The 20,429-nt window shown below is 43.1% G+C and overlaps 2 long non-coding RNA genes across 5 annotated transcripts; both read right to left on the bottom strand.

The window, feature by feature from the left end:
- Positions 1–7,873: 7,873 nt before the first annotated feature.
- On the bottom strand, positions 7,874–10,787 carry LOC118556932. 3 transcript variants are annotated; one of them, XR_004927506.1, is made up of 9 exons: positions 10,498–10,787; positions 9,919–10,065; positions 9,450–9,659; positions 9,262–9,353; positions 9,036–9,142; positions 8,835–8,932; positions 8,665–8,746; positions 8,378–8,513; positions 7,874–8,268 (listed from the first exon to the last, which is right to left on the bottom strand). It is a non-coding gene; the product is annotated as an uncharacterized LOC118556932 (long non-coding RNA). The 3 variants fall into 3 exon arrangements; XR_004927505.1 differs by having other exon boundaries at positions 7,874–8,513; positions 10,498–10,521; positions 10,626–10,787; XR_004927504.1 differs by having other exon boundaries at positions 7,874–8,513.
- Positions 10,788–11,495: 708 nt separating this feature from the next.
- On the bottom strand, positions 11,496–13,363 carry LOC105922119. Of its 2 annotated transcripts, XR_004927507.1 has the most exons (6): positions 13,326–13,363; positions 12,655–12,753; positions 12,509–12,574; positions 12,328–12,408; positions 12,148–12,243; positions 11,496–11,756 (listed from the first exon to the last, which is right to left on the bottom strand). It is a non-coding gene; the product is annotated as an uncharacterized LOC105922119 (long non-coding RNA). The 2 variants fall into 2 exon arrangements; XR_002427594.2 differs by having other exon boundaries at positions 11,496–12,243.
- Positions 13,364–20,429: the final 7,066 nt, after the last annotated feature.

The raw sequence follows: 20,429 nt of genomic DNA, 5'->3' as shown, positions 1-20,429 counted from the left end.
ATAATCTGACCCAATCTGTATAATATGATTGAACTTGACTTTGTAAAGTGCCTTGAGATGACATGTTTCATGATTTGGCGCTATATAATTAAAATTGAATTGAATTGAATCTATGCGCCTACATACGTACGTACCTACGCATATATATGTGCATATACATTGTATACATTTGTACATACATACATACATGTGTGCTGACTTATGTTCAGGTGTTGATAGCAGCAGAAGTCACTACATCAGGATTATTGCACGGGTTGTCGGACAGTGTACTAAATAGATTATTGCACCTTGGTTGCAGTCAGGTCTGCTGCTCCCTGAACATCAGTCAATGACAAATTATGTAATCATTGACTGTAATTTATTTTGAAATATTAATGTGTTTAACTGTTGTGTTGTGTGATTCATGCGTCACTTACCATGTCGCGGACCATTTACCTCACATGCAGACCATTGCCAATGCTGGATGACTGCAGAGCGAGTTGAACGAAGCTAGGCGGAGTAGAGGTGGTATTTTCAAAAAATTTTGTGATAAATTCTACAGTAAGTTCTGTGTGGCAGAAGTCGTGCTTCAGGGTCAATGTCAGTCAGGTAGCTCGTCTAATGTGGGTGTTAGCTGGTGACAGGAGCAATGTTTACATGCACAACATTCCCTCATTGGATATAAATGCCCCCATTAGCCCCGTAGTTGGAGAACCATTCCACCCCCTTCAGTTTCGGTTTTAGCTCAAACCTCTCTGTTGACGAGTGTTTTACCTGAGAGCAGGGTGGGAAAAAATCATATTTGTAATTAAATATAACTAGATGTATGTCATCAGTGTCGCCGACACCGTAATGATTTCAGACAGCGGAGCCACCAGCGCAGCGATCCGCTGATATCTGATCTGTACAATGAAAATAGCTGCATGAGCTGGAACTCTGTAGAGAGGGAAAGCAAGAATATTTATACAATAATGACCATCTGCCCTATTTACTAGGGGGCAGGTAAAACTCAAGTCACTTCAGCGCGATCTCTCCTCCGCTGCCGGCGCTGCAGCGGAGCAAGCGCGCACACACACACTCAAAACGTATATCCATCCATCCATTTTCCAAACCGCTTTATCCCTCATGGGGTCGCGGGGGTTGCTGGTGCCTATCTCCAGCGTTCTCAAAACGTATATATATATATATATATATATATATATATATATATATATATATATATATATATATATTATACGTGTGTGTGCCACAAAGCCACCTTCACTCACCTAGGACATGAATATTTACTTTATAGGCCTTGAAACACATGGTAAACTTTTATTTATATATATATATATATATATATATATATATATATATATATATATATATATACTGGAGGGCCAACTGAGTTTGCAAGATTGAAAACTACAAGTCGCCTCCAAAGCTTCCTCTGTTTGGTGGATATTGGTGTGCTGATGACCAGGCCGGCTGACAGTCTTTAAAAACGCAGTCTTTTTGGGACCCCCCTCTACACCTGCCGCCACCACGCACGCATGCACGCACGCACACACACGCACACACACACACACATACACACACACACACACACACACACCAAAAAAGGTCAACTTAACTGTATACTTTATGCCCTGGAAATCTCTGTTTTTATATTGGATATTTTCAACCCATCTATTGAATTTTGCGCACTAGTTTATCTTTTCTTCATAAGAGAACAGCAAGCACTGCAGCCAAAATATGGCCTTTTTTGACCTGCTGTAGATTAGCCAGTCCCTAAGCTTGATGGCGGGACAGGCTTAGCCTGCGTGCTGATTGGCTGGCGCCGCTAAGACATGTACTAGAGGGGAGGGGAGCAGCAACGTGCCGTGAGACAAACGCGGAGACTTTGGATGAAGCTGCGCGCTGACTGACACATTGACTGACCATTTTAATGGTCAGTCAGAGTGGTCCCAAAGGCTTTGGGACTTTGGGAATTCACACATCAAAGCCACAATGCCTCGAAACCGGTTTCAAGATATAATGAACAGCGGCGGATTTAGGAAATTTGGGGCCCTAGGCAAACAAAGGCATGGGGCCCTCTGAATTGTGAAGAAAACACATAAAACAGACCCATTATACAGATACAAAAATTTTAATAGAATAGACATATATTATTTTTTCTACCTTTTGTTTTCCTCTGTTTTCTTTTGTCCCTTTTTCTAGTAGACAAGCCATGATCTGCTTATCTGTTCATTTTTTATTTGAATGAAATAATAGCTGGAAGTAAATCTGCGCCCATCTCCATTTCTTGACAACATCCTGTTCTTCACCTGGAGCGGTCCTTTCAACACTATTGAGCAGCGTGCACAATCAGACAGCTGATTGGCCAGAGCTGGGTCATCTTAAGGAAGTACACTGTGCTGACTGCTTACCAGCAGAGTGGATGATGCTGGACTCTCTCAGTCTGGTGGAACAACATCATTATCAAAGCCTGGGCCCCCAGGGGCCCCCAGGAACTTGGGGGACCTAGGCAACTGCTTAGTTTCACCTAATGGTAAATCCGCCCCACAATAGAGAGTTGTCAATGTTTAAATGTGCAGTAAACCTTTATACATAAGGAGCATGGATGACCCAATACTGTACTTTGAGTAAGATTGGTGACACCAAGACTGAGTTGTTACATGAGTGGTTGTCCATTTCATCATTCAAATGAGAACATATTAATATACTATTGGTATATACTAGTATGACTATTAAAGAACAGCAGATTAAACTTTAAGATATGTAAAGGGCTATATTAAATTAATTTTGCAACCACATCAACAGATTAAATAATTTCTTACTTTTTGGTGTACCAAATTACCCTCGCAATGATGTAATATTTTATGGGCTAAGTCCCTGATGATGAGAATGTCTAGCTCCGCCCCTGGTTTGTACTAATTTACTAATGGACAGTGTGGAAATATATGTACAATAAAACCAATGTAGATAGTGTTCCTCTGTTTTATTTGTCTTTATCCTAATCCTAGAAGTAGAAATAGTCAAATAAATAGCTCTATTATTTTGTGGAATCCTAATTATGCTATCATAACTAAGCAAAAGTCTAAACAAAAAATAGTTGTTAAGGCGGCATCTAGTGTTATACTGTATATTATGTAAAATAATTTACACCTGCTATTTATACCTGAATTGCCTCAAAGGGCCGACAAAAAATTAAAGCAATAATAGCAATGAAATATTGGTAAAAGGCAAACCCTCACCTTTTCTTTTTTAGATGGTTGTGGCAAAGAATCTGAATTTTTAATAGCCTATAGTCTTTGCTTTTCCATCTTTCCAGCAGTCTTCAGAACTCCAGCCTGGCACAGAATATTTATTTTTATAAAAGAGATAAGGTTTTTGTTGATAAAATGTATTATACTTCAGAATTAAATGCTATTTTGAGATGCTAACGTTAGTTACTTACATTTCTCCAGTTCAACAAATCAAAACAGTCTCTCCTGCTTCTGTTCAGAACTGCGCTCAGCATTTTTTACCTATTTTAGTGCAGATAATATTTAGTTTCTTAACTGGGACTAGTTTCGTAGCCTAGTATTTATTGTGGTAACCGCAGTATCCCAGTATGAATCAAAACTTAAATCTCGCGCTCCAAGCACGCGCAAACATGCTCGCACACACACACGCACACACACACAATAGAAAACAGCCAATCAGGAAGATAGAAAGGTGGAATTTAAGGCAGCAAAACCAATGAGAGTGGAGTTAAACACCACACAGCACAGTCCGGTGTGCTGCAGATTTAAAGGGACAGGAAAGAAAAAGCAGGCTGTGGAGCTGCGCACAGCAGCATTGAAATGACGCTGTGGGAACGGCGAGCGCTCCAAACGGAGGCTCTCCGGGCGAACCTGTGCATGTACGCACGTCTGGCAGAGCCGAAGCGACACGGATGAATACTCTGAATCAGTCATTTTTTAGGGGTGCTGAGCTAAGATTTAGTGCTTGAGCACCCCTAAAAATGGCCTAAATACGCCACTGCCCACAACCATCTGATTGCCAGACGACTGCTCAACCCATCAAGCCACAGTCGCCCATTGTAGTTAGCAACAACCTACAACTTAGTGCTACAAGTACTGACAACACTGAATAATGTTAAAGCTTACAATCTTGCTTGTCTAGGCTGACTTACAGTAGATTACTCGCTCTGATTTCTTAATATTTGTTTTTCAAGTTTTCACAACTAAAAATAGTTTTTCATGCCCAAAAAGGAAGTTGTTTTTTACAGTGTGAACAACTTGTAGTAATTATTGGAACCATGAATGCCTAGGAGAAATTCCTTAATGAGAACGTCTGCAGATCAGTTAATAACTTTAAACTGCAGTTCATTTGAGTAAAGCAAGCAGGAAGATGATTCAAAGTACAAAATATGTCCACCTCTCAATAGCTTGAAAATAAAAAAGGAAACGTTTTTACGTGTCAGCAGAGCAACAATGAACAACTAACACCGAAGTCAACCGCTAAGCTAACCGGATACATAAACACTAGAAACTTAAATACCCGGCAGCAAGCAGAAACTAACAAGGAATGTGCACGCACACTGGCATTACATGAGCTCGTCAGAATGATTGGCATCTGGAAAAACTAATAGATAAGGTGATTTGAGGGACAGAGGAAGGGGGGGGGGGGTTAAAACTCTGACAAATCCCTGCCATTTCATGCCAAGGGCAGTGATTGGTCAGAGATTTTAAAGGCCTGCAACTCCCACAGAGATTGCATTTTTAACCTCCTTTTTCTGAATACATAATGTATTATCTACTGTCAGGATGGAAGGAATATTTTACCCAGTATAATAAAAAGTGTTTCTCAAAAGGATTACCAACTATAGCTTTAAATCCATTTCAGATTTTGTGACATGACCTTAAACTGGCCAATCCAAATCAAAACCCTCCAATGTGGCTTTTTTACTTTGGCTGCAGTGAAGAAACATAATTATACAAAGACGAATGGACCAAATTTCTCCACAGCAATGTAAAAGACTATTGGCCAGTTAGTGCAAATGCTCAATGGCACTTTTTACCATCAAGAGTGGTACAACCATTTTTAAAGGTGACCTATTATGCTTCTCTTAAACATTTAAGATAGGTCTATGGGCTATACACGACATATTCATTAAATTTTTTTGCACAAAATCATTCTCAGATGATGTTTCAGATGAATTCAAGCACTAGCGATCTTTTAACAGCAAAACCTGCACGCACATAGAATAAAGGATTGACAACTTCTTTTCAAGTTCAAGAATTTAATAACAGAAATAAAATGAACATCCAGAGAACATCACTGTGTAATGCTGTTTATCTGAATTAACACAATATTTCAATCAGTAAGTCTTCTCTACTAGGCAAGTGAAACTTAACTAAAGATAAAAAGAAGCTAAGCTAAGGAACTATTTACATAAAAAACAAAACAAAAAAACAAAAGACAAAACGAAGTGGTTGATCATCATTGGAATACTTGAGTGAATCCTGGTTCACTGAAGATCTGATTCCAAAAAGCATGGAATAGAGTTAAAAAAAAACATTTGGCACGTGTTTCAACTCATTCACAATGCAAAGCCCAAGTTAAACAAAACATTATTTGATTAAATAATATTTGTTTAGGTTAAAGAACCAAAGTTCACCTTACCAGTTAGCCCTTTTGTTCTAAACATTTCCCAATAAACCTTTTACTTCACGCTCAGCTCTCTGTCCAAACCTGTCCTTTGTCTCGTGTCAGTTCTGTTCAGTTTGGCCATTCACGGAAGGAGCGTTGAAGGAGGGAAGTTGCTGGATGGTTGTTAGTGGGCTAGCGTTAGCTCTTCAACAGCATGTGGGCTAACCACAGCGTGTGGAGGAAATGGAGGCCTCTGCTGCTGGCTTTCAGCAGAATATGGGGTTCTCTTCCCTGTGTGCTGAGGAGAAATACAACAAAACTGTTTTTGACATGCATTCTTCCTGCATCTGATTATGAGGTTAAGACAGCAAACTTAACTGATCTGCCCGGACATGTTCCCCCGGCGATGAGAGGTTCTCTGCTGTAGCAGTCGAGTCTAGCAGACCCTGGATCAAGCATGGCTGGCCCAGCTACATTCCTTCAGATGTCCCAACAGAGGAGGCCATATGGTCTCATGGTCCAGGCCTTCTCCTTTGTCTCAACAGTAAGGAAGGTGGTCTGAGAGAGCTGCTGTAGAGCTGGGGTGGGAGCCCCCCCTCTGAGGGCTCCAGCCAGAGTAGCAGTCTCCTGAGAAGTGAAGAGCTGAAGAGAGAGAGCTGCAGAAAAGGGCCTGAAGAGGGGGTGGTCAGAAGCACTCTGCAAAGAGAGAGGAGGGGCTGTCCTTCCGGCCATGTCCCCCCATGTCTGCAGCAAGTCAGAATTCCTCTGCCACCCTCTACACACCACTGTTCAGAATTAAATCCGAGATCAATTATTCATCATGGCGTTATGGCATAATAGGGCTCTGTCACTTTCACGCAAATAATCTGTAACTGACTGCAGGCTCCCCCCAGAGGGAGAAAGTAAAAGTGCACTGTCGTAAAGATGCTCAGCTGTTCTGGTTTGTCCGTCAAGCCAGGCGCGGTTGTTTTGAGCTCAGCAGACAGGCGAACTAAAACGAATCACCATGTCTGCTGCAGTAAGTGACTATTTTGTTCCAATTTTCGAGTTTGAAAATTTAGCATGTTTTCATACATTATTTGTTATGCATGTGTCTAAATAACAAAGATTGTAGTTAGCCAAATTTGAGTTTCCCATACATTTATCCGACTGTCATTGGGGAAAGGGGGTTCTGATTTCTGTGGTTTTGTACCTTGAGCACTGGATTAATACAGTTCAAAGAATTGAAAATGGTCTAAACAACCTTATGCATGCATCAGAAATATTTGAAATAGTTGGATGGATGGATGGATGGATGGATGGTAGACAATCAGACTATTCTAGTCTGCCATAGTATAGAGACAAAATCGTTTGAGGCTCAGGACTTATGAGCTATTATATGTAGGCTAAACTTGTTATTGACAACAGCTCTGTGATAATATTGCAGGAATCAGCTTCAACATGAGCTTTGTCTGAGTTATCTGTTCAAGCTATAGGCGGAAGGGGTAGGGGTGCAAAGCCCAAAACCAGGCAGAGAACATCAAAGTGGAGGGGTGCAAGACTGGACTCAACTGAACAGAAGAGGTTACAGGACCTCCAAGACAGGCGCAAGGCTGAAATAAAGGTGTGTAATAACACTGATACTAATTAGATCTTAGATATTCTTAGTGTCACATAATAAAACTAATTGTTGCGTTGTAGGACAAACTTTATTCCCTGGACCCTATCCAGAAGGACAGAATTCTGGATAGAATGGTGCAACGGTCACCAGGAATGATGATTGACGTCATGCATTTCCTGGACGTTCCAGAGAGCCCTGTCCTTGTCCCTGACCCAGCTGGTCTACACTGGTGCATCTGTGGCAACTGCAGAGAAATGGACACAGACCTGAAGAGAAAGTGCTGTCGGCAGTCACCACAGGACTGTGTCAGTAGAATGGGCCATATGGACTATTATATTTTGGATGAGGGTGTGTTGGGGCTGGCTCGTGCTGCATGGAACGACATCTTTGCCCTGGAGGATAACCCTGAACCTGGGGTAGACCAGCGGCAGTTCAGGCATACGGCTTACCGTCAGTTTGTCCTGTGGCAGCATGGACGCCTGGGTGTGGGCAACAGGGTTGTGATACCCAGCTGTTGTGTGTGTCGCATCAGGGACAAATTCCCTGACCCAAGGGACCAGTACACTGGTTTTAGGGGGCAGCGCTTGTTGTAAAGTTTTCAACTAATTGTACATAGTTCTATTCTATTTTCTACATTTTTGCTTTATTGACATATCAGCACAACACACATTGTTTTCAAAGTTTATTTACAAATAAAGATCTGTACATGTTTCACCACAAGAGAAAAGTGCCTCCTAACTTCCTATTTACAGAATTCAAATACTTTGGATTGTAAACATCCATCTGCTCAGTTCTCTAGGTCCTCTGTGTCTCTGTGGCCCAAGTCCCCACGGGACACATGTATGCTTACAAGTTCAGCTGTAGGTGGTGGCTGTTCCGGTGCGAGCAAACCAAGGCGCCTTGGGTCAGCAGGCCTCAAAGTCTGCTTGCGGGGAAGGCCTTTGCCACTTCCCAGCCTCCTTGCCAGAATTGCCCTCTGAAGGTCAGGAATGTAGCTGTACTGCTTCTTTTCCTTCATGGTGTAGACACTCCAGCTCTTTGACTTCTTTTTGTATGAGCGTCTGTAGCTAGAAAGTAATAAACAGAGCCATGTGTTGAAATCAATATAGCCAAATTTGTTTACAATGTAAGACATTCACAACAGAAACATTACAGTAGAAACATAAATTTTTTGACCATCCCGGTTGTGTGCAGGAAGGCGCCGATTGTGCTTGTTGTAGTCAATGGCAGCCAGTAGTGTCCTTGTCTTGTAGACAAATGGTGTGTAGGCGTGCCGCTTTGATGAGTACATGAGGAGGTGATTTTGGAATGACTCCAAATCAGATGTGGTCCAATAAAGGTGGGACAGGAATGGGTGATGAGAATAACACACTAACATGAAATGACTAAACATAACCAAATTAGAGACTACGATGGAATAATAGCAACAACTCATTCTATGCAATGAATGACTAGATGCTTACCTGAAGTTCAAGAACTTTTTCACCAGGCCCAACCATCGCTTGTTGAGCACAACTCCAGCCAATGCCTTGTGAGTGGCAGAACCTGTAATGATAACCTTACAATTCACATATACACATACACACAGATTTGGACAGGGAGTTCAACTTCTGCATTCATTTACTGAAAATACCTTGTTTGGCTGCCTTCCTCCAGTGGCTTATGCTGACAGCACCCAATTACCCAAGAGTGCTCGTCCCGTACGTGGTGCAGCACGCCAACCCACATCATCTGCAAAAAAGGAAAAGTACATACAGTGCATACAGAGCCAAGCAATCTCTGCCAGCGTAAGGAGGAGACCTGGTCAAAATATTTACATTTTCACTTGACATACCTTGAACTGCTCCTCAGTTACAGCATGCTTACTGCAGTACCAAAAGTGAAATAACAATGTCCTTGATCCAGGCTTGAATGTCTGTTTGATTTTTTTACAGTCCCAACCTGGCATACAAGAGTAACACATACATCATCAATATTCAGCACCAAACTAACCCATCCAACCTAATATCAAGTGGACAACATGTGTCTATTACAAATGGTACAAATAGTTTGAATCATACCCGTCGAAGCTTCTTGCTTAGACTTTTAGCTGCATGCCATATATCCAGTGAGTGTTGGATCCCCCATGCTTTGTATTTACCACGCTCTGGATCTGTAAAAAAAAAATATATTTGTTGAACTACATCACAACCCAAAACACTACATACAATCTCAACCGACTTCAAATAATACAGGAAAAACAACTCACTCAACAATGCACTGATCTGTGGGTGGGCATCAGTGACAACTTCTTTGATAGCAAGCTCTGGAAGGAGAGCTTCCATTGTACGAATAAAGCACTCCTTCTCCATGATGAGCAAGTTCCTGTTGGTTTCTTGCTTATCAACAGAGACGATGTGGACAATGTCTCTGGAGTCTTACTCTGTGGTGGTGTATGTGCAAAACTGTGCACAATGACCTGCAACAACAGCACTGATGTCAGCATACATGTGTGCATTTTTAAAAACACAGTTTGCACATGTCAAGCATGTTTGTAACTACACAAATGAATAGCATCAGAAAAAGGGTGGTCCAACCGACTGGTCGGTCAGGACACAATGGCTAGACATTGAGAGATGAACTGCATGGGCTGTGCACAGAATAAAGTCTAATGTGATGCTAATTGAGTAGTTTCAGAACCTCAAACAACTGTTACTAACAAAGTGTGAGATACACACCATTCCTACTAGAGGGTTTACTTCAGACAGCTTCACAAATTAGACAGTAGGCAATCCTTATTATTAGTGATTGGTCCGGCAACACCGATGCGTCGGCGCATGTTTCGAGCTGATAGAGCAAAACCCATGTTGATGCGCGTATCGACACTGGAAAAAAATAAATAAAAAAGCCAGTCCACAAGCATCCTCGTTCACAACATGTTTACTTAGAGGTTATTATATTATGATACAAGTTCACATTATTTATTGACTATATCTAAAAAAAATCAAATATATGTTTAATTCAATTGAAAATATAAAATAATACAATGCAACATACAATGATTTAAATTGTATTGTGTATACTTGGTCATCAAATCAGTGTCAGTTAACTCTGTCAGCCAGGTTGCCTGTAGGGATTTTTAAGGTCCAGCAGGTGTCAGTATTCAGTGACACAGTATCGGCACAGTATCAATACAGTTTGGCAATGTGTCGAAACGCTTCATGATGCCTCATCGACCCATCACTACTTATTATAAATCTAAATACAGGCCATAAGACAACATAACATGACGATCAACTAAAGTCACTTGAACTTACCAGGGGAGTCCATTCTGCCATCACCTGTTGAAAACAAACATTACAGGTATTAGATACTCAGATTCCAGAGTAAATCCTTCCTTCAAAACCGGTGACAGAATTCTATGTGTAATAGAAGTTGGCCTCACCTAGGACAACAACGCGGTCCTTTTGTCGAAGACTTTCCAAGACTTCTGCCCTGGTTTTGTCCCAGTACTCCTGCACTGGCTCGATGCAGTAGGCATCTTTAGCTATCAGGCTCCTCTCCTGTGGGACCAACTCCCAGTTTTGGTCCGTGAGGCAGACACCCTATCTATTTTTAAGACTAATGTTAAAACTTTCCTTTTTGACAAAGCTTATAGTTAGAGTGGCTCATACCCTGAGCTATCTCTATAGTTGTGCTGTGATAGGCCTAGGCTGCTGGAGGACATCAGGGTCTAATTTTCTCACTCTACTGATCTCTACTGTTCTTCAGTCTACTGTTCTCCAGTTTTGCATTGTATTACATTGAAATGACTGTCGTCATTTCAGCTTTTAACTTTTTGCTCTCTCTCTTTTTCTTCATAGTAGGTACACCTGGTCTGGCGTTCTGTTAACTGTGACATCATCCAGAGAAGACGGCTCACCCGCGACTACCATCTAATGTAGAACAGATTACTAGATCAATGTGTGCTTCTGTGCTTTTTTGTCTCTCTTGTTGTGTCTCTGCTCTGTCTTCCGTAACCCCAGTCGGTCGAGGCAGATGACCGTTCATACTGAGCCCGGTTCTGCCGGAGGTTTTCCTTCCCGTTAATGGGGAGTTTTTCTTCCCACTGTCGCTTCATTCTTGCTCAGTATGAGGGATTGCAGCAAAGCCATGTACAATGCAGACGACTCTCCCTGTGGCTCTACGGTTCCCCAGGAGTGAATGCTGCTTGTCGGGACTTTGATGCAATCAACTGGTTTCCTTATATAGGACATTTTTGACCAATCTGTATAATCTGACCCAATCTGTATAATATGATTGAACTTGATTTTGTAAAGTGCCTTGAGATGACATGTTTCATGATTTGGCGCTATATAAATAAAATTGAATTGAATTGAATTGAATCTTGTATCCTGAAGAAAGTTGACTCTGAGACCATCCCCATCGCCATAAACTTGAACAGCAAGGCTACTTTCCTGTAGTTGTTGCCAGACAAGAGAATGTTGGCAGACAGCATGAAGTCACCACCCTGCATACCAAACCTCAGGGTCGGCTGAGAATTTCACTTCCACAAGGAGTGTCCGAAGGGGCATAACTGATGTAAAGAAAGTAGCACCACATATAAAAATAAAAAATAGACATTTACAAAATCAACACATGCAAATTCACACAAGTACATAACTTTTCTACCAGCAGACTTGTAAGAGTCTTCACACATTTACTGGCTACCATGTCCCCATGTGTGAAATGGGGCAAGGGACTCAAAAGAAGTGTGTGGGGGGTGGGGTGAAGTGTCATCTACTAACCTACAAATTCCAAAATTATTAGTCACTTGAAATGGTGGGGAACCCGGGCATGCTACCCCAAGCATCAACATAACTGCACTGTTGCTGTGGCAGTCTCAAGTCAAGGTGTCGTGTTTGAAAAATGCCTAAGCATATTAATAAATTCACCCAGAAAATAATAAATTCACAATACAAATATACCGTAGGTGAATAGAAGGGACAAAATCCTCATCTGAGCTGTCTCCATCTTCCAAGCCCATTTTACTTGGATCGGCCCAAAGGTCATCCATCTCAATGCTGTTCAGGAACCACATGAAAATTATTTTAGATGGGGAAAAAAGACACTGACAGAAGATGAAACCACTACTAAACAACATTTACACAGTGTTCCGCAGGTCATTGGTATCTTCTTTGTCTGGAGAGTCTGGGCGGTGTTCTTCAGCAATGCTCAGAGAGTGCATGCTGGAGTCAGGATAAATAAGGCCAAAAAAATAAAGTCACTGGTCACCTAAAAAGTTCTACATAGACAATCACAGACTCATAGCAGTGAATTGTAGCCTACCTTGATTCCAAATCTCCTACTTCTCCCCCTGCAGACAGTGTCTGGACACCCGGTTCAGCAACAATGCTGAGGAATTAAACAGCCCATAAGAACTGGTACAAATAAGTAATATGCACAAATAACAAAGCAATGGATAGAAAACCTACAGATCACGATCCGATTCCTCAGTGATACTGGACACTGGTGGCTCTGAAGGTCAAGGGTGTGCCTTGCTTGGCGTTGATGTGACTTGCCATTGCTTATAACTTCAACAAAGAGAAAGAAATGTTCATATACAAAGTCATAATACAAACAATGACTTTTTTTTGTTCGGGGACTCATTTAGATAAAGGAAGAGGGACCATGCAGTCCGTTGTCGAAAATAAATTACAGTCAGACAAAAAACGCTTCTAGGATCGTCAGTAAACAGTAGTTTATACATAACGTTACTAGCTTCGTCAGGTTTATGGCTAACAAACGTGACAACATTTTGTACTGGTTTCAGATTTATGCAGCTCATTGCAAAATGCGATTCAAACCCAATCTGCGCAAAATAAGGAATTTAGTAAAATAAATACACAGTCTTGAGATACTTCACATGTGAAGCAAGTTTGCCAAATAGCAAGCGATGCAGTTATCACCTACCACAACAACAATGTTTAGGCAGTAAGCTAACTAACTTGCTAACTAATAAAACAAACATCCCACTAGCTACTTAGCTACTCAGCAACAGACCACAATCATACAAAAGTCGAAAAAACTGCAGTACAAACAATGACTAACACAGTGAAAGTATGAACATGCACACAGAGAGAGAAACCATTCCAATGTTACTTACAATCGCATCAGCAGAAACGTGAGGTCCGCGTCAGCCTTGCAGCCTTCTTTGTCTTTTAGCTCTCGCCACTCTGAAAAAGCTTGCCCGATGTTCACCCGTGTTATGCCAGAAGCTGTGTGAATATGCTTATTATTATTATTATTATTAATTATAATTTGGTATTATAATTTAAATAATAAATCATTCAACTCAAAATTCCGCTATAACAAAATATAGTTCAAATGGTGGTGATGTTAGCTATAAGCTTGTAAGTATTTATACCACTAATGCATTAGTTAATTTGCTGTTATGAACTCATTTATCCTGGAATAAATGATCTGGTCGGACTTTTAACCGACGAGGTTTATCCGGCAGGCTGTGAGAACCCCAATGTAACTGCAATTAGAGTTTAAAATCCTTATTCCTTATCACCATCCAATGATAATATCTCTGTATTAATGTCAGATGTTAACTCCAAAGGAGGTTAGCTATGAATTCTGAATACCCAGGCAACTGTGAATTAGATTGAACACAAAACAATGTCTATTACGCAGTGGTGGTTTATTAAACAAAAAGCAATTCCCTGTTACAGTAATTCTCTGATTCAACGACTTTGGAAATCTTACTCATTACTAAAACTACACATGCAAAATATAGGTGGAAATAAAAGAACAAAAAAATAAACAATGGATTAACATGAACGATTCTAAGTTCAGCTCACGGTTGTTTAAATCACTCTCAGAGACGTCGGCATTTGACGTTGCAGCGTTGGGAAGCAGACACCCGCTCTGAGACACTCGCAAGATGGCGACTATGATGACGTAGGCTCTACAACCTTGCGTGATGCGTGAGGGGAGGTCCTAATGATGTCAACATGCTTACGCTAATTCACGTTTGAACTGGCATTACACCCGTGTACGACTCCTCTGTCTGTCCAGAGCCCTTTTCCTCTTTTTTGCCTGCTCCGACATGGGCTTTCGCTGTTTTGTCGCTGGTTCCGCCATGATAACTGCACAAATATCACCATTGCGCTAGCAACGAGCATGCCTTTCACTGGGGGCGTGTAGCAGTTCTTGCCGTAAAAGCAAGACCGACTCTCGCGATGCACCAGACTTCTGAGCCTGTGGGTGCAGGCCGAGGGCTGCTGCAATTGCAAGTACGGTATTTCGCCCACAGACCACCAGGGCGGCCGAGAAAACCTTTGATCGACCTGAAATGACTCATTTAATCTTCCACAACGGTATGGAACACATTAACTGAAAAATGTTGCATAGTATGCCTTTAAATCTAATGTGTTATAAACTGTTAAATCTTCTTAACTCCCTAGGGACATCTGTCTTTTGATATTATGTTTTTATAAGTGTTGGTTTGTCTAAGATACGTCTAGGAGGCATTTTGGTTATTTTAGGTTGGAAGAATCAGAGAAAGAAATTATATGCTTATAGGGCTAGCGTCCCTAAGGAATTTTCAGTACAAATTAGCATCATGCTAACCATTTGTAGCCCTGGCTAAAAAAACACCATGCACCAAAAAAACTTTGGATTTTTACAAGATGAATACAGGTTGATATTCTTTAGTTAAAAAAATAAAATTAAAAATACAAGTGAGAGCCTTGTATCATTGTTTCTTGTTTGTTTTCAACGTGTATATACTCTGTGGGAGTGATTATTTTGACTGAGTACCATTTATGAAAGTAGTTAAAAAAACTGAGGGACAAGTGAACTCAACGTGTAGAAGAAATGTGGGAAGAAGGTCGGGAAGCAGGAAAGAAAGAGAAAGGCGGACGCTGATGGAGACCCCGTTTAGGAGAGCCGATGACAGGTTTGGAGAAAGCACCGAACTGTTCCAGTTAATTTTTTTCAGAAGTTGACTCAATCATTGCAGTATATGACTTCTGAGGTGTGTGTTGAGGCGCGACGGAGGTGAAGAAACCGGGATGAGAACCGCAGCTGTTCTGAGGGAAACTCGTGGGAGGCGAGGTGACCGTGTCAACCTGGCGACACCAGTTCCAGCGTTGCTGAGAAGGTTCTCCAGGGTTAAAGGGCAGACGAAACAACAGAGGGACAACCGAAATTTCTGTGCGCTGGCGGAGCTTGCACCTGTTGGGTGAGCGGGTCCGTTGGTGTGGTGTGACACCGCACCCTAGCTTCAACAGGCCTGCAACGAAAAGTTAAACTGGTACCGAACTCTGTGTGTGTGTGTGTGTGTGTGTGTGTGTGTGTGTGTGTGTGTGTGTGTGCCCACGTGTAATGTTTTGTAATGTGTAATTCTTTGCAAAAGAATGGAATACTGTTAGTGAAAAAAAAGTTGGATTCCAGTTTTGAAAAAAAGTGTTGAACTAGTTTTTTTTTTTTTTTTAAGAGAGAATTGTTGATAAAGGAAACATGCTCAAACTTTATATTTTAATGGTTTGAGGGATATTTAAGTTTAGGAGGTAAGATCCTATGTAGTTTATTTTATTATTTCTGCCATTTAACAGAGTGCGTAGCCTGAGTCGGGGCTGAGCATAATTTATATATATATATATATATATATATATATATATATATATATATATATATATATATATATATATATATATATATAATTTTTGAGTTTTCATTAAATGGAACTGTTTTCTGTAGCAGGCTGTCTGGAATTATTTAAGTTATTTCCTTTATAAGTCAGGTGAATGGTGATCAGAGGAATAAGTTTTGATTTAATTTGGGTAAACCTGAAGGTTATCTACCAGAAAATAAAGAACCCCAAAAAATAGGCACCTCACCAGTTTATTTACGCTCGGGTCCCAGTTATTCCAAGACAGGGCAGTGCGGTGCTTCACATTAGCGATCTGTCTTTTCAGCTATAGATAAAGAGCAACTCAACCAGATGTAAAGGCTTAACTCTGTCCCCAGACAAATTTGGAAAAGTGGGTGGTTCCAACAGACAGCTATGTGTTGGGATGAGTGGTTGGGTGGGGGATAAGCAAGGGCTTTGGTAATGACAAGGGAAAGCAACATGTTGAAACTTGGACTGACACGGGTGACATTTGGTGTTTTTGCCACGGATTTGTCTTGTCTTTGGGACAATAGTTGAAAGGAATGATTTGAGCACACGATTAATATATATTCGATTACGTATTATAATATATATAATACGATTAAAGCGGCTGGGAGTCACAAGTCACTTCTTTTAAGTTGTCTCTTGTAGTCAATTGTGTAGGAATTCTAAACCATTCCAAATCTTGTATTGTTTAAGACAACTCTTTCCTCACGTGGGAAATAATGACAGAAAGCAAAACAGAGAGACGACCTCTCCCGAATGTCAAACAATCAATAAACACACTCTTCCCAAATCAAACCTCACAGACGGCAGTTTTTGTCATTATCAAGCAGAGAAAGAAAGAGAGCAGTATAAAAAAACATTTACACTTACCCCCTGTCTTTCTCCGTATCTGTGTGTCCCGGCGCAAAGTGGCCAGCTTGCACCGAAGGCCCTGCCGTCTGTGTCATGATTTTGTTGTGGATGAACTCGGACACAGCACGCACACACAGAGAAGTCCGTTAAGACAGTTTATTGCAGGTAGATGGTGGTGACATGAGAAACCAGAGTTTACCAGTCGGAGGTGAAGGATGCAAGAGCTGGCTGGCAGGTACAGAGTCCAAAAACATGAGCCATAAATCCAAGGCAAAACGGAGCTAGGCTGCTGCAGAACAAGGAACGAGACCAGGACGAAGACATCAAAAGTTAGCAGCGCAGCCAAACAAAAACCCAAAACCTGACGAGACAGGAACCAAGGCGGGGAAACTGGAGCAGACAGGCATGATGGTCGGGAACAAACACTACGAGCCAGCGACGAGGAAACAACCGAGGTGAGTTTATAAGGGGAGTCTGACAGGTGACGAGAATGAAGGCTAATTAGTGTCCAAACAAGGTGTGACTAATTGCTGCAGGAGGGTGAGCCGAGTGAACTGCACAAAAATGACAAGAAAAGAAACCAGACAAGACCTAAACCATGACACTACCCCCCCCCTCAAGGCTGGACTCCGGACGGCCTAAAATCAAACAAAACAAACTACAAAATGACCGAACCAGGGTGGGTGGAGGGAAGGCAGGATGGCGGGCAAGAGTCATAACTGAGGGAACAAAGGGCCAGCGAACACAGGGAACCAAAGGGACCAGAGAACACAGGGAACCAAAGGGACCAGAGAACACGGGGAACCAAAGGGACCAGAGAACACTGGGGGAACCAAAGGGACCAGAGAACACTGGGGGAACCAAAGGGACCAGAGAACACTGGGGGAACCAAAGGGACCAGAGAACACTGGGGGAACCAAAGGGACCAGAGAACACTGGGGGAACCAAAGGGACCAGAGAACACTGGGGGAACCAAAGGGACCAGAGAACACTGGGGGAACCAAGGAACTAGAGAACACTGGGGGAACCAAGGAACTAGAGAACACTGGGGGAACCAAGGAGCTAGAGAACACGGGGGAACCGAAGAGCTAAAGAACACTGATGTGCCAGAGCACAATTAGGGCGCGGCACATCAGGGAAAGGTACGAGCGCTTGACAGCGCTGGGGGAAAGAGCGAGCGCTAGACAGCGCCAAAAGGGAAGGAACGGGCGTACGGAAACGCCAAGGAACGGGCGTACGGAAACGCCAAGGAACGGGCGCACGGAAACGCCAAGGAACGGGCGCACGACAGCGCCAAAGGGGAAGGAACGGGCGCACGACAGCGCCAAAGGGGAAGGAACGGGCGCACGACAGCGCCAAAGGGGAAGGAACGGGCCAACGGCAGCGCTAAGGAAGGTAACAGGCGTATGAAACGCCAAGGGGGAAAGGACAGGCGGACTGACACGTCAGAGCTCAACAGCGCAAGAAAACACTGGAGCACAACTAACGTACAGAGACACCGGGGGAAAGGAACGGGCGTGCGAAAACGCCAAGAGCAAGGAACGGGCGTATGGGAACGCCAAGGGCAAGGAACGGGCGTATGGGAACGCCAAGGGCAAGGAACGGGCGTATGGGAACGCCAAGGGGGTAAGGACAGGCGGACTGACACGTCGGAGCTCAACAGCGCAAGGAAACGCTGGAGCACCACTAACGTACAGAGACGCCGGGGGTAAGGAATGGGCGTGCGAAAACGCCAAGAGCAAGGAACGGGCGTATGGGAACGCCAAGGGGAAGGAACGGGCGTATGGGAACGCCAAGGGGGAAAGGACAGGCGGACTGACACGTCAGAGCTCAACAGCGCAAGAAAACACTGGAGCACAACTAACGTACAGAGACGCCGGGGGTAAAGAACGGGCGTGCGAAAACGCCAAGAGCAAGGAACGGGCGTATGGGAACGCCAAGGGGAAGGTACGCCGGAAGGTGAGGGGAGCGCTGGGGCCCAAGGGACGAGATCGCCGGGGCGTGAGGGAACCGTCGGGGCGCAAGGGAAGTAACTCGCCGGGGCGTGAGGGAAACGCCGGGGCGCGAAGGAGAGACTTGCCGGGGCGTGAGGGTAACGCCGGGGCGCTAGGGAAAGATCGCCAGGGCGTGAGGGAAACGCCAGGGCGCAAGGGAAGAGATCGCCGGGGCGTGAGGGAAACGCCGGGGCATAAGGGTAAGATTGCCGGGGCGTGAGGTAAACGCCGAGGCAGAACGGCCGCACACAGCGCCAAGGGGAAAGTATAGGCGTACTGCTATGCTAGGGCTCAACAACGTACGGAAACGGTGGAACACAACTAGCATACAGAAAAGCCAGGGAAGAGGACGGGCGTGTGGAAACGCCAGAGGAAGGTACAGGCGGGCCATGACACTAGGGCTCTACAGCGTATAGAAACGCTGGAGCACAACTGGTGTATGGTTACCCCTGGAGAAAGAACTGACGTATGGGAACGTCAGGGGAAGCAAGAACGAAGGCGTCCTAACACGCCAGAAAACACGAACGGAGGGCGTCCTAACACGCCAGAGAACCGAGGAAAACGTAAACGCCAGGAACCAGAGGGTGAGCTAGACAGCAACCGGCCAGGCGTGCCAGAGAGCTCTGGCAGTAACCTGCGGCGCCAGCAACGACACACAGACACTCAAGGGTAAAGCAACAAAACTTAACTTAACAAATACAGAACTAAGACTAGAGCGGCAGGGCCAGACAGAGACTACGGGGTCGAGACAGGGACTACAGGGTCGAGACAGGGACTACAGGGTCGAGACAGGGACTACAGGGTCGAGACAGGGACTACAGGGTCGAGACAGGGACTACTGGGTCGAGACAGGGACTACTGGGTCGAGACAGGGATTACAGTGTCTAAACCTGAAAAACTAGAAGACCCAGAAGGGAACAAAACACTAAAATAATACTATAAGACAAGCAAAGAGGGAGATGAGGGCAAGTACAGCTAAACTAGAGAAAAAAAAATAGATAACTAAAGCTAGAAATATGAGCGCAGGGAAATTCCAGAAGTCTAAGGTAAGAACTGAAAGCAAGACTCGGAGGATTTAAAGCTAACACTACGACCAAGCTGGAAAAACCAGGCTAAAAAACCCTCAAAACTCAAAACCCCAAAAAATCCTAAGTAACCTAAACCAAGGTTAAACCCAAACAAAGATAGGCAGAAACCATTCCTCTAAAACTGTAAAAATATACAGGGCTAGAGAGGAAATTAAGCCGAACCAGAACACAACAAAACAAACCTAACAAGCGCAGGGACCTAAATAAGCGCAGGGACCTCTAAGAGCGCAGGGACTAGACACAAGACAGAAACTAAGACAGGAACAATAAGAAATCTAAGAAGCACCGAAATACACTAAAACTAAGGAATGTTAAGTAACTCAAAACACAAGGACCAAAAAATAACTCAAAACAAAGGCAAAATAATGAACGCTAGGACTAAGACAACATTATTTTTAACTAGGAAGCTCAGGAACCTTTAATAAGCGCCGGGACCTTTAATGAGCGCCGGGACCTTTAATGAACGCAGGAACCCGAATAGCGCAGGAACCCGAATAGCGCAGGAACCTATGGAGCACAAGAAAAAAGAAATCAGACAGAATAAAGCAAAAACATACCAAACAAACACGAAAACTAAGCACTATAGGACTAAGACAAAACTACAAGTTAAGCTAAATCAGAAAACAAAGCCGAAACACATACTAAAA

Source organism: Fundulus heteroclitus, chromosome 21 (assembly GCF_011125445.2).
Source record: "Fundulus heteroclitus isolate FHET01 chromosome 21, MU-UCD_Fhet_4.1, whole genome shotgun sequence".
Classification (NCBI taxonomy): domain Eukaryota; kingdom Metazoa; phylum Chordata; class Actinopteri; order Cyprinodontiformes; family Fundulidae; genus Fundulus; species Fundulus heteroclitus.
The sequence above is the reverse complement of the archived record's forward strand: the minus strand, read 5'-3'. Positions and strand labels throughout refer to the sequence as shown.